Source organism: Megascapheus bottae, chromosome 2, assembly GCF_031878675.1.
Source record: "Megascapheus bottae isolate mThoBot1 chromosome 2, mThoBot2.hap1, whole genome shotgun sequence".
Taxonomy (NCBI): Eukaryota; Metazoa; Chordata; class Mammalia; order Rodentia; family Geomyidae; genus Megascapheus; species Megascapheus bottae.
The window spans coordinates 76,388,458-76,401,783 of record NC_143510.1 but is presented as its reverse complement, the minus strand read 5'-3'; the positions used below and the strand labels follow the sequence as shown (position 1 = coordinate 76,401,783).

The window sequence follows — 13,326 nt, the reverse complement described above, 5'->3', positions numbered from 1 at the left end:
TTCTCTCCCCCAGGTTTGGCCAGCTGTCAGCTAGATGGTTCCAGCAGGCAGCAGAGTGTTCTGCCTGACCCACTGCTTCCTGATCTCTAATTGCAAGCCCAGTGTGTGTCACTTGGCCTCTATTTTGTTATGCTGGTATTACAATAGTCCTAACCTGATGCGTCACTAAGTCAAGGTTGCTCCATCCTGCAATCTCCAAACCCCAGTGGCCTTTCAGTTCACCACTGCAGTTCATTCATCCCTTAACCTCCGTGGCTTCATTGGGTAACTGAGGCCTATATCCAGATCTTTTATCCTCTCAGTGTACCCAGCCTGCATCCCCTCCTGTCTTCATCAGGATGTCTTTTTATTTTATCCTCACTTACTTCCTTCAGTTTTCATGCCAAGCCCAACTTGGCATATCTTTGTCCTCATCCTCACTCTCTACAAATGTGCTCAACTGTCCCCATTTTCTCTCCTTTCTTGACTGTGTGCCTGCCATAACTTCTGTCCAATTGTTTCCTTTTAAGCCTTTGGTGCATTGCAGTAATTTCTGTCTACATGTGAAGTTGGATTAGAAGTTTGAGATCAGGCTAAATACTTGACGACTCCCACTGACTTTATGGATAGGCCAAGTTTTCTCTAAAGCGTGGAACACTAGAGGATGAATGACCTTGAAGAATCTGGGAAGCGGCAGTGTGTCTGTGGGGATAGAGTGAGGAAAGACCATTGGGTACTACTCTAGGCATGTTCATTGAAGTTTAATTTGCCCAGTAACTGGAACACAAAAAAAGTAATTGAGTTCTCCCTCCCCTGTCTCTACTCTTTGGAGCTCAGTTTTCTTTCTGTAGTGTGGGATTGGACCAAACCATTAGTGAATGTCTTCCAGCTTTAATCATCTGCCTATAATAGAATTTCTCCTAGCAATGTCTTGAGTTTGCAACTGCCTTGGAGACAAGGCTTTCAAAACTGGCTTACAAAACAGGCTTATGTCCTTTTCAAAGAGCATTCTAAGCAAATATCAACAAAACTTTCTCTTTTACAGAAAAAAGACACTGAATTCATTTTGTAATAGCCTGTTACCTCACTGCACTGCTTCCTGTGTAAGCAAAACCAGTGTGTGTGTGTGTGTGTGTGTGTATGTGTGTGTGTGTGTGTGTGTGTGTGTAGTGGTGATGGTGTTATGAGAATTAAAACAGTAATGTGGTTTTCATTGGCATTAGATATGTGCATTTCAAAGGAATCTTCAGACTATAGCACTTCAACCTTAACAAATAGCTATGATTTAGTTAAATTTTAAACCAAAGAAAGACTGATCAATTTTAGGCAGAAGGTATCATTTGCAGATAGAACTGGACAAAAAGAATACAAAAAGAATGTAGGATTCAATCAGGCAGTAAAGAGATTAGCTGAATCCAGCTAGGCTGGGGATTGCTGAATTCCATCTATCCAAATTACTCTGAAAGGGGCCAGTATGTTTGGTATTTCCAGAGAATTTGGCATGTCCTGATTCCAAAAGATTATCTTTGTGATGTCAATGTAAAATATGTAACTTATTTTAACCTTGGGATGTTAAAAGTTATGATTATAATCTTTACCAAGGTTATAAAGATGTGGATTAAGTTTGTAAACAGAACTGAAATATTGAAAAGAATTCATTTTATGATGTTCTAAAGTTTCTTTGATTGGGCTGGCAACAAGAGGTCTTTAAATCCTAGAGAAGTTGGCAACAAGAGGTCTTTAAATCCTAGAGAAGTTTTTGCTTATTCTGATTATAAATTTGTCCTTTCAGACCTCTGACTATCACAACCTAAATATCTTACTTTTATAAACTGCAGTTTAAAATTAAGGCTCTTTGATTAAGATTGTAAATGAGATGGATTGCTTAAGCAGTCTAGTCAATCAATTGGGAGTTTCTGGTAATGTATCAGAGAAAGTTTGAATGTAATTTTCTTATTTTGCCAGTTTTGTAATTGCAGTCACAATTTTTATATTTATAACTCTTGAAATGGATACTTATTTAAAAATAAACTGGATGAAAATATTTTTTATGGAGAAAGCCCTCCACCCTTATAAATCATAAGACAAGTAAAGACAGAGGTGTGAACATGTTCCGGTACTATGGGAAAGACAAGACATTTGGTACTGTCGAAAAGTGAGTACCTCAAGGGAAGAGTACTAGAGTGTGCTGAAATTGGTTTTTTTTTTTTCTTTTCCTTTTTTTTTTTTTTTTTTTTTTGCCAATCCTGGGCTTGAGCTCAGGGCCTGAGCACCTGAGCACTGTCCTTGGACTTTCTCAAGGCTAGAGCTCTACCACTTGAGCCTCAGCACCACTTCTAGCTTTTTTCTATGTATGTGGTACCAAGGAATCGAACCTGGGTCTTCGTGCATGCAAGGCAAGCACTTTAACCAGTAGGCCAAACTCCTGGCCCGAGTGTGCTGAAATTGTAACCTAACATATTTCCTCTCACATTTCTATGAGGCCTGAATATTTCTGAGAAATTCATATTATTTACCTTTATATCTTGTTATTATATAGGCAACCAATACGGATTAAACAAGGTAGTAATATTGGGTGACACAACTGAATGGGAAATATTGGTTGGTTCCTTGGCAGCTGAACTACAACATTATAGCACTGTGAAATGGTTTCTTAATTTGAGTCTTGTAGGAAATGGGGGGCTAAAAGTTGGTCAAGGAAAAACAAGCACAACGTAAATAACCAGTGGAATAAGTCAAATCCATTTTCATTTTCACCAATTGCATTAGATTAAATGAAGAAATAGCTGAAGCAATTGTCTTTGAGATGCCCTGGGTTCTCATTCTCTTTTCCTATCCCTTTGTCTGCTCTATCACCAGGTTCCATGCTCTGGGAAAATCTCACTCTCTGTTGATACTTTAATGTGAATTTAGTTGAAGGGGAAGTTTCTCTCTAAGTCTTATGTTTAGCTGTAGGATGTAGGATGTAGGCACTGATACAAGACTACCTCATAGGAATGATCATTAGTTATTATTAGCAATAATGAGTATTATTAAATAGAAAGCATCTTTTTAAGAGTGTCCATCAGAATAGATCAGAAATACATGTTATATTTTTACTAAGAGACTCCTAGAAGAAAGGGATATTCATAATAAATGTACAGTCATCATCTCTTACACCTTCTTAATCACTTGAATCGTTATTCAAGTCACTGAATCCTTATTCAGATTCTAATTTTAATGGCTCTGGGATATAGTTCATGGTCAACAATATTATGAGAACAACTATTATGAAATCAGCTATTCATTTTCTCTTCTCTAATAATTAAAGAAGTTAATATAGAGATGAATACCTCACAAAAACAGCTTGAGAGGAAAAATTAATTTAGGCTCGTGGATTCAAAGTTCATGATCACTTGGCTTCCTGCTTCTGATCTAATTGTAGTGGTACATCATGGTGGTGGGAATTTTTGGCAGAGGTTGTTCACCTCATGGTAGCCAGGAAGCAGAGTGTCAGAGAGAGGATTCTGAGAAAAGATATAGCCCTTAAGAGCCCTCTCCCTGCAGTGACTCACTTACTCCAGCTGGATTCCACCTCTCCAAGTTTCTAGCTCCTCACAAATGAATGTCAACCAGCTGGAGACCAAGCAAGCCCCAACATGTAAGATATTTTGGAACACACTTCAATAATAATAATAAATTGTAGTACCTATCCTCATTTATTTCTTTTTATTGTAACAACACCACAGTTAAGATTTTAAGCATTGATTTCCTCCACTTTGACCTAGATGTAAGTGGAAGCTCCGAATATTATATGTTTAAATGATGCCTTGGAACATAAAAAAAAATCTTGTTCTCATTGTCTTTTTTAGCTTTCTTTTGTTCCTGTATGCTTTTCCAAAACATTCTTGTGGGCTATTTCAGCTCTTTGCACTGGCCCTTTGCCCATACTGTTCTTATATTCTTCAAAAAAGTAAAAACAAAACCCAAAACAAAAACCCACATCCGCACTAGTTTTGAGAGCAAGGTGCTAATTACCCATCTTTTGTACCTTGAGGTAGATTATACCGGACAACTCTACACCTCCTCATTTCATTTTCAGTACAATCTTGGAGGGAAGAACTTGATTTTGAAAAGTTAATAATACTGCTCAAAATGATTTTTGGTTGGAACGAATTTTAGTTTACTTTTCATTAGCAAGCATTGATTGTCTAATGCAGGCAGGGCACCGAGACCAGCCTAGACTGCCCTGTACTTGTTAATGAGATCATGCTGCTCTTTCCTTGGTACACCCTATCCCCTGCTATGATTTAAACTGACACATTAAAATAAATCTTGAAAATGTTAATCATGTCTTGCTTTTTAAAAACCAAATGTATTCTCTCCAGTCTTACAAATGGTACAATTTGAAAAATACATGGAAGTATAAAAAAGAAATTAAAGGCCAGCAAAAACCAGGGAGAATCATGGTTAGCTGTTTTACGATACATCTAAACAGGATTTTCTAAACCTACATAAACACAAACTTTTGGTATCCTGATACTTCATAAATATAAAAATTTGACCATATATATCATTTTGTATTTTCCATAGTGGTTATGCCATATATAGTGATCAATAGACTGGGGCTTCACTACTTAAATGACCATGATTAATTTTTTTCAGCTAGTTCCTGATTGTTGACTATTTGGATTGTTTACAGTGTCACTTTTAAAACAAAGCTGTGTTACTTATCTAATCATTCCTTAAATACCAAGCCTGTAGGCAAATTGTTTGCAACATATAAGAAGTTAGAATATAAAGTCATGATCCCATCCAGAGAGGTCTGTTGTAGGTGAATATATCCCACTAGGAGATAAGAAATATCATAGAAGCATTGATGTTTAAGCCCAATTTATATATTCAGTCCTGGGGATTGAACACGGGGCCTAGGCACTGTCCCTGACCCTTTCTGTGCTCAAGACTAGCGCTCTAACACTTGAGCTACAGTATCACTTCTGACTTTTTCTGTTTATGTGGTACTGACGAATAGAACCCAGAGCTTCATGGATGCTAGACAAGTACTCTATTACTAAACCACATTCCTAGCCCGAGCCCAATAATTTTTAATTTAGGTCTAAGACTTAAACAAAGATAGGGACAGAGGTGAAGGAATAATATATATCCTGTTACACTAGAAACAACATAATTGAAAACACTAGAAGAAGATAAAGGGGAAAGTGGAAGAAGGCAATTCATTAATATGTAGGTAAAAAGTGGGAAATCAGGGGCCGGGAGTTTGGCCTAGTGGTAGAGTGCTTGCCTAGCATGCACGAAGACCCAGGCTCGATTCTTCAGTACCAAATACATAGAACAAAGCTGGAAGTGGTGCTGAAGCTCAAGTGGTAGAGCTCTAGCCTTGAGAAAGTCCAAGGACAGTGCTCAGGTCCTGAGCTCAAGCCCAGGACTGGCAAAAAAAGAAAAAAGGTGGGAAATCATAAGATATAAGGTAAAATCATTTGTAGAAAATTGGACCTCTGGGGCTGGGAGTGTGGTCTAGTGGTAGAGTGCTTGCCTAGCCTACATGAACCCTAGGTTTGATTCCTCAGAACCACATACACAGAAGAAGTACTATGGCAGAAGTAGCAAAGCACTAGCCTTCAGCAGAAAGTGCTCAAGGAAGGACAATGCCCAGGCCCTGAGTTTAAGCCCCAGGACACACACACACACACACACACACACACACACACACACACACACACACAGAAAAGAAAGAAGGAAAAAAAAAGAAAAGAAAATTGAATCAAAATCTCAGCACTGGAGAAATCTGAGGCAAGAGGATTAGATGTTCTAGACAAGCCTGGACTTAATAATGAGACTCTGTGTTTAAAAAAAGTATATATAAGGAAAACAGATTGTGACCATTAAAGAAGTAAATTATTAGTAAAGAAAGCAACTATGATACCTTTTCAAATATTAAAACACATGCCAGTAATAAAACTATACTTAGAAACAAACAGCAACAATATATAAGCTCATAAAAAAAGATGGCTGGGCAATAAAAGTACAAAGGACAAGTGAAATAACACTTATCCCAGTTTATCTTTTTATAATTTTGATTTTGGAACCATGCAAAAACTATATACATTTAAAAAAATAAAGCTACACTAAGAGAATAAACACGGGAAACATTCAAAAATGAAATGAATATATCAAATTGCATATTTACTAGGCAATTATACTTACATAGAGAAAATAAATAAAAATTTAATACATCTTCACAAGAGAGATTCTATTAATAAAAATCTTAAAATATTTAATTTTACTTAGTTTTGTGGTAGAATTTGTAAGTAATACTAAGATTTTTTCTTTTCTTTTTTTTCCTTTTGCCAGTCCTGGGGCTTGAACTCAGGGCCTGGGCACTGTCCTTGGGTTTTCTCAAAGCTAGCGCTTTACCACTTTAGCCACAGCACTACTTTGGCTTTTTCTGTATATGTGGTAATAAGGAATTGAATCCAATACTTCATGCATGCCAGGCAAGCACTCTACCACTAGGCCATGCTTGTGGCCACTAAGATTATTTTGAGTGTACTAAATCATATAACAAATAAGAAAACACTTTAAACATTTTGTAAATCAGAATTCTCACTGCAGAAGACACAGTGTAAAATTGAGGAAACAAGGAAGGTTTCTATGATACTGGATTTAAATAAGAGTTATTAGAATGAATTAATGGTGTCCAGGTCTGTGCATTGACAGAGTATGGAAACAAAGATAATCCACTAGCAATGAGCACATCTCACAGTCACAATCTGGTTCCTGCACTTAGAAAGATCTAGCTAAGCTTGTTGGAGAAATTGTTGATTCTAGGAATGAGGCAGGAAAGGTACAAGTTGAACATAGAACCCCATGTACCAAAAATGAGGAACAGCTCAGAAACTGATGGGACTAGGTCAGAATGACACAGCAAGGAACTTGGACTAGCCTCTACTAAACATTTAAATCAACTCAAGAATCTAAAGAAGAATACCAGTCATAGGCATTAAAACAGAAGAAAGAGTCTTCTTTACAAAAGAATGTCAGTGAATAATTGTAGAAAGAAGGATGGGTATAGAAAACTACCAGATATACTTTTGCAGTGCATATACCTTATGAGGATTTGAAAAAGAAAGATCATTTTAAGGACAACTGAGATTTTTTTTCTTGAATTCTATGTTAGATGATATTGAATCAATGTTAAAGTCTGGCAACTATGGTAATGAGAATTTTCTTGTAGGAGTCAGAACACAAAGTGTTTAAAGGAAAAGTGTCACATATTCTTATCTGAATGGAACAGCAAAAAATAAATATATATCACAACTAAGAAAGAAAACATAGCATATATTAGCACTTGATAAATCTGGGTGAAGTTATGAGTTGTTATTATATTATGATTTTTTTGAAATAAAAATAAACTAGGGATCAAAGTTGCTTCTAGATGGTTTAATCTCTAGTGAAATAATAAATCAAAGCATTGATCATCAATAAATGCTGAAATCTTTAGGCAAAAGTTAATAAGAACATGTACAATGGGAGGACTACACTGAGAGATCTAAATCCAATCATTGTTGTAAATTTCACTAAGACAGGATGAGCAAGTCATCAGTGCTTCTGATGTCTGAACTTGGAAACATACTACAATTAGGCATTGTTCAAGGAAAAATATCCATTTCTTGACCTTCCATAGGTGGTCCTAAGGTAAACACTGTAAGGACATTTGCAGGGCGTCTTGTGCAGTGTAAGGAGTTGTAGATTATCTGGCAGATCCTGGAGCTTTTTGTCTAATGAGGCATCAGAGGCAGTTAGCTGAAGTTAGATGCCTAGTCCAAGGTCATTCAAGGATGATATGACCAAAAAGGGAATTCACAGTCACAGGGTTTAGAATTCCTGTGCGTGACTGGATTTGTTACATGATGTTACTTGGGGGCAATACTAATTATTGTGGTAACAGTATCTCGAGAGAACAAGAGAAGGGACAATGGTGGAGTCTTAACTCACAGAATGATGAACTGGAAGTGATATGACAGATCATCTAATCCAACACTGTACAGGAGAGCAAACAGATATCCACAGGAGCTGAATGACAACCCAAGGTCATAAAATAGCAAAGATGAGGACTTCTGTCTGATAATGTTTGACGTTGTCCTTGTTTGTCCCTCTTTCTTTTCTGTTGAATTTATTTTAGACACTCTAGAGTTTTATGACATGGAAGCCCCAAACATTTGGTTAATTGTTGTATTCTCCCACATTCTCTTACTAGATATGTTGCTTAATTTTTATTTATTCAACTGTCTACTTTTTTGTCTGTGTGGGTCATGGGGCTTGAACTCTGGGCCTGGCCACTGTCCCTAAGCTCTTCATCTCAAGGCTATCCCTAACCCTAGAGCCACAGCCCCACTTCCTGTTTTCTAGTGATTAATTGGAGATAAGAGTCTAATGGTCTCATTATTGTATCATCATATGTATACCCAATATATATATTGTTATGTATTCGCACATGGAAGAAATGGCTCTACTTTTTACTTCCTCTATAGATTTGCACTCGTACTTTCTTAATAGGTCACACACATTTCCTGGACTTTCTTCTCTGTTTAGAGATTTCACGTAAGCATGTGCTTCATCATTACATGGTCATGGCGATAGGAAGACATGAAGACGGTGTTCCCACCTAGGCTGTGACAGTCACTTCTGATGCCTTGAGAAACACAGCTTGTCTCTTGAGCCAATGTTTTTCGTATTTAATTTATTCCTCAAAGCATACATGGAATTTATTTCTCAAGAGGATGAGGAATCAAATGATGGTGAACTTCACTGGGAACTCCAGGGAGGATTTGGAGGCTGTAAAGGATGAGGGAAAATTTAGGCCTGAGCCTTGTTTCAGCAAGCAGAGCAGAGTGAACCATTGGGGATTGCTAGCTTGAACAATCTCACAGGGCTTCGGGCTATAGAGGTTGACATTGGCTGCCTTGTTGTTGGTCCTGGGATGATTTGGACCCAGGGGAGTTGGCTTTGTGTCTGAGAGTGTAGTAGAGGACACGGTAGTGAGTGTGAGTTGGATCTTGGCAAGTTTGCATGAAAGTGTGCTTGGAGCCATTCACTAGTTGTTGGAAGAGTGGTGGCTTCTCCCCAAGGCATGGAACCCCAACATGTTAAGGGAAAGGGGGACAAAAAAACATGAGAAGGGGTATCAGTGTTCAAGACGAATGTAAATGTAACCCCTCTGTACATTACCCTGCCTGACATTTTTGGGCCTGTGGTAAGGCCATGAGTCATGATGGGCGATGGGATTGCCTGGGAGAGGAAGCACTCATCTCATGGCCCAAAATGAGAGGGTGAGAGATATAGATTGCCTACAGGACAGAACTGTCCAAAGTGCATGAGTTAGGTCAGTTTTAGGAGTTTTGAAACTCAAATCTTTGCCTGTTTTTTTTTGTCCTGTCACAAATTCAAAACAAATTCATCACAATCACTTCTGATGTGAACTGTGCTCTCTAAAAGTTTTAGTTATACAAAACCTCTGTTAAAACATCTTCTGGGGTCAGAAGTTTGGCCTAGTGGTAGACTGCTTGCCTAGCATTTACGAAGACCCAGGTTTGATTCCTAAGTACCACATATCTAGAAAAAAGCTAGAAGTGGTGCTGTGTCTCAAGTGGTAAAGCACTAGCCTTGAGAAAGCCCAAGGACAGTGCTCAGGCCTTGAACCCAAGCCCAGAACTGGCAAAAATAAATAAATAAAAAGTATCTCCTAGAAGAGCTGAGGTCCCAGCTAAAGTGATAGAGTGCCTGTTTAGCAAGTATGAAGCCATGAGTACATAAAAATATCTAAACAGCTATCTTTCTGTCTATTTACCTACCTACCTACCTATTATCTGTCTATCTATCCGTTTAACTTCCAAAAATACTTAAGTCAGACTTTAACACAATTTTTGTGCATCACAGAACTTTACAAAAAGTAGAAGTTCCTTCCTAAAATGGAGCAAAATGTGTCCAAACCATCCATACAACAGAGATTAATATCCAGAATAAATATAAGACTCCTACAACTCAATGAGAACTGACAATTTGATATTAAAGTAAGCAAAAAGACTTGGACATTGTTAAAAGAAGATACACAAATGGCCAAAAAGCATGAAAAGATGTTCAACATTGCTAAAACAAGAAAATACAAATCAAAATTATAACAGAAATGCCAGTCTACAGCTATTATAATGACTATTGTTGGAGTATACACAGCCATTGCAAAAATGATGTAATAATTTCTCAAGAACATTTAACCAGATTATTATATAAGCTAGCAACCTCATTACTGGGCATATACCACAAAGAACTAAAATTAGAGACTTAGATATTTGTACATCCGTCTGTCAAGCCAATGTGTAGAAGCAGCTCACGTGTCCATGGAGTCATGAACAGAAAAACACAATGTGGAGTTGGGAGCATGGCCTAGTGGTATAGTTCTTGCCTAGGATGCATAAAGCTCTGGGTTCAATTCCACAGTACCACATATACAGAAAAAGCCGGAAGTGGGTGCTATGACTCAAGTGGTAGAGTACTAGCATGAAAAATCCCAAGGACAGTGCTCAGGCCCTGAGTTCAAGCCCCAGGACTGGCAAAAAGAAAAATACAACGTGGGTCCATACATCTATACATATCGTGAAACATATTCAGCCTTTCAAAGGAAGAAAATACATGCTACAACATGAATGAATCTTGAGAAGTGAACAGAATTCCAAATGGAAAAAAAAAAACCCAGCCACACATTTACCCAATCGTCCAGAAACAAGGACATACTAAATCCATTAGCACAACGATGTTCATTGCAGTACTATTTACCATAGTGAATATATGGAACCAACCCAGATGCCCCTCAGTTGATGATTGGATCAACAAGATGTGGTATTTATATACAATGGAATTCTATGCTACCATCAGAAAGAATGGCATCGCACCATTTGTAAGGAAATAGAAAGACTTAGAAAAAATCATATTAAGTGAAGTAAGCCAGACTCAAAGGAACATAGGCTCAATGATTTCCTAGCAGAGGTTTACAATAGGGCAAAACCTAGATACATAAGGCCATATAGTATGACGCTAAATGAAAGGACCTCTAGCATATAGAAACAAAAGCCATATAATGTGTGATTGTGGTCCTATGTTATTTCTCATCTCTTTTGCTGTCCCTTGGTTATCTCATATTGTTATAGTATCTTACCTTATTATCTGATATATTGTATTTATGTTTGTTTGGTTATTTGAAATAGGATAGGGAAGGGGGAAAACAAGATGAGGGGAGGGAGTGGGGGGAGGGAAATGGGGACCAAAACATGAGAAAGGGTATCAATGTTTGTGAAGTAATGCACCTTCTATCTGGAGAATATAACATAACCCTTCTATTAATTACAATAAAAAACAGCCACAAAGCATAAATACTGTATGATTTCATCTATATGAGATATCTGAAATAGTCAAATTCATAGAAAAAAACAGAATTTAATTTGCCAAGGGCTCGGGAAAAGGACATGGGATATTCTTAGGGTGTTGGAAAAAATAAAGGCAAAAGTAATGATGGTTGCACAATGTGAATATACTTAATGCCACTGAACTGTAAACTTAAAATGGAATTATATATTCTCTCTAAATTACCATAATAAAAATAAAATATCTTTGAGGAGAATGATAGTTTCACATTTGTAAAGAAAGTGCTGTCAAGAAGCCAAGGATCTATCTCATTGGAAGAGCCCTGTTTCTAATCCCCAGGAAAGAAAGAAAGGAAGAAAGAAAAGAAAGAAAGAAAGGAAGGAAGGAAGGAAGAAAGAAAGAAAGTGAAGGCAGGAGAGGAGGAGTTAATAGCTTTGTACTATTAATCCCTGGGTGCTTCTCAACATCCAGCTGATTTCCTTAACTAAGATCAAATCTGTGACATTATCTTTTCAGTATAGTGTCTTCACTCAGCCCTTTGAGACCACTATTCTTTTCACTACTCTTTGCTCTAGTCACTCATGGTTCCAATACATAGACCACTCTGATGACCCTACTTCTATAATTAAGCTTATAAATAAACTCAGAGAGAGGAGGCAAAAGGGCCAGGGTGTTATGAAGGCTTGGTATTCACATCTCCAAAATTCACTGAGTATATTTAAAGTATTTAGCATGTACCTAGTCCACTGTCAATGATAGTTTTTACTTCTATGTTGTCAGAGAATGATAAATGTTTTCTATTTACTCTTTAGAGATTAACCCTATTTAGTTGCTGATATTTTATTTCATTTTTTTTACTGAGGGCTTAGTACATATCAAGTCATTTAGTGGCATGATCTTATTTAATCATAGCTCAGGAAAATGCTATGAGGTAAATACTGCAAAATTATTATCTCTATCTGTTTTACAGATAGAGATATTAAGGCTTGAAGCATGATTTATGTAAAATCACACTGAGAGTGAGTGATGGAATTGAGATTTGGACAGTCTGCTGGCTCCTGTGTCTCTGTTCATAACAAAATAATCTGACAGTGTTAACAGACATGCTGTCTCTGTTCTTGGAGCTTGAAATAGCCATTAAACAATGATTTCAAATAGGATGCATCTTACTGAGTAGACCTAGTGTTGTCCAGAAAAAGTAGCACTTAAGATGACAATAGAAGGAATGAACCAGACATAAGAAATTTCAGACCTCACAACTGGTGTTTGAGAACCCAGTCAAATGAAGGCTATATCTACTTTTGAATTCCATTCAATAACACCTGCCCTCGTACCCTATACTAAGTCTACATTAAGCAAGTGCTCCTGGACTATTTGAAATACAGTTGTTGCTGTAGATAACTACTTCTGATAGAAATCTTTCTTAATCATTGTTTATAGATCACAATCTTCATAGTACCTTATGAGCTCACTGAACCATGCTCTTCCCTCACTTACCTGTGACACCCATTAATTTTGATGGAAAGATCATGTGTTTACTTGAAGTGTGCATTTGGTTGATGGGGTACTATATGACAATGACAATACCTTCTCCTATGAATGCACATTTAGTATCTGTAATCATTGTTTAGAAAGATTACAGGCCATATGAATTAGAGGTTATAGAGTTTAAGCTACCTTTGTCTTTACTTCTGCATTCCTTGTCTCCTTGAGTTACATTCGTTCTCTGATCAATATCAAGTTATCATTGATAAACCAGGTTTCCAGGTTTAAAATGAATTACAGCTGAAGGGATCTTTTTTTAAAGATAGAAATTCATTCTGACTAGTAGAGATCTGCAATAGAGCAAAACCTTGATACATAAGGCCATATAGTATGAAGCTAATTGAAAAGACCTCCAGGATATTGAAACAAAAGCCATATAATGAATGA

The 13,326-nt window shown here is 37.2% G+C and overlaps 1 protein-coding gene across 1 annotated transcript in view; it reads left to right on the top strand.

Annotated features, from left to right (window-relative positions):
* LOC150067344 (uncharacterized) overlaps positions 1–13,326 on the top strand; it is a 250,923-nt gene that overhangs the window by 203,272 nt on the left and 34,325 nt on the right. The window lies entirely within an intron of this gene.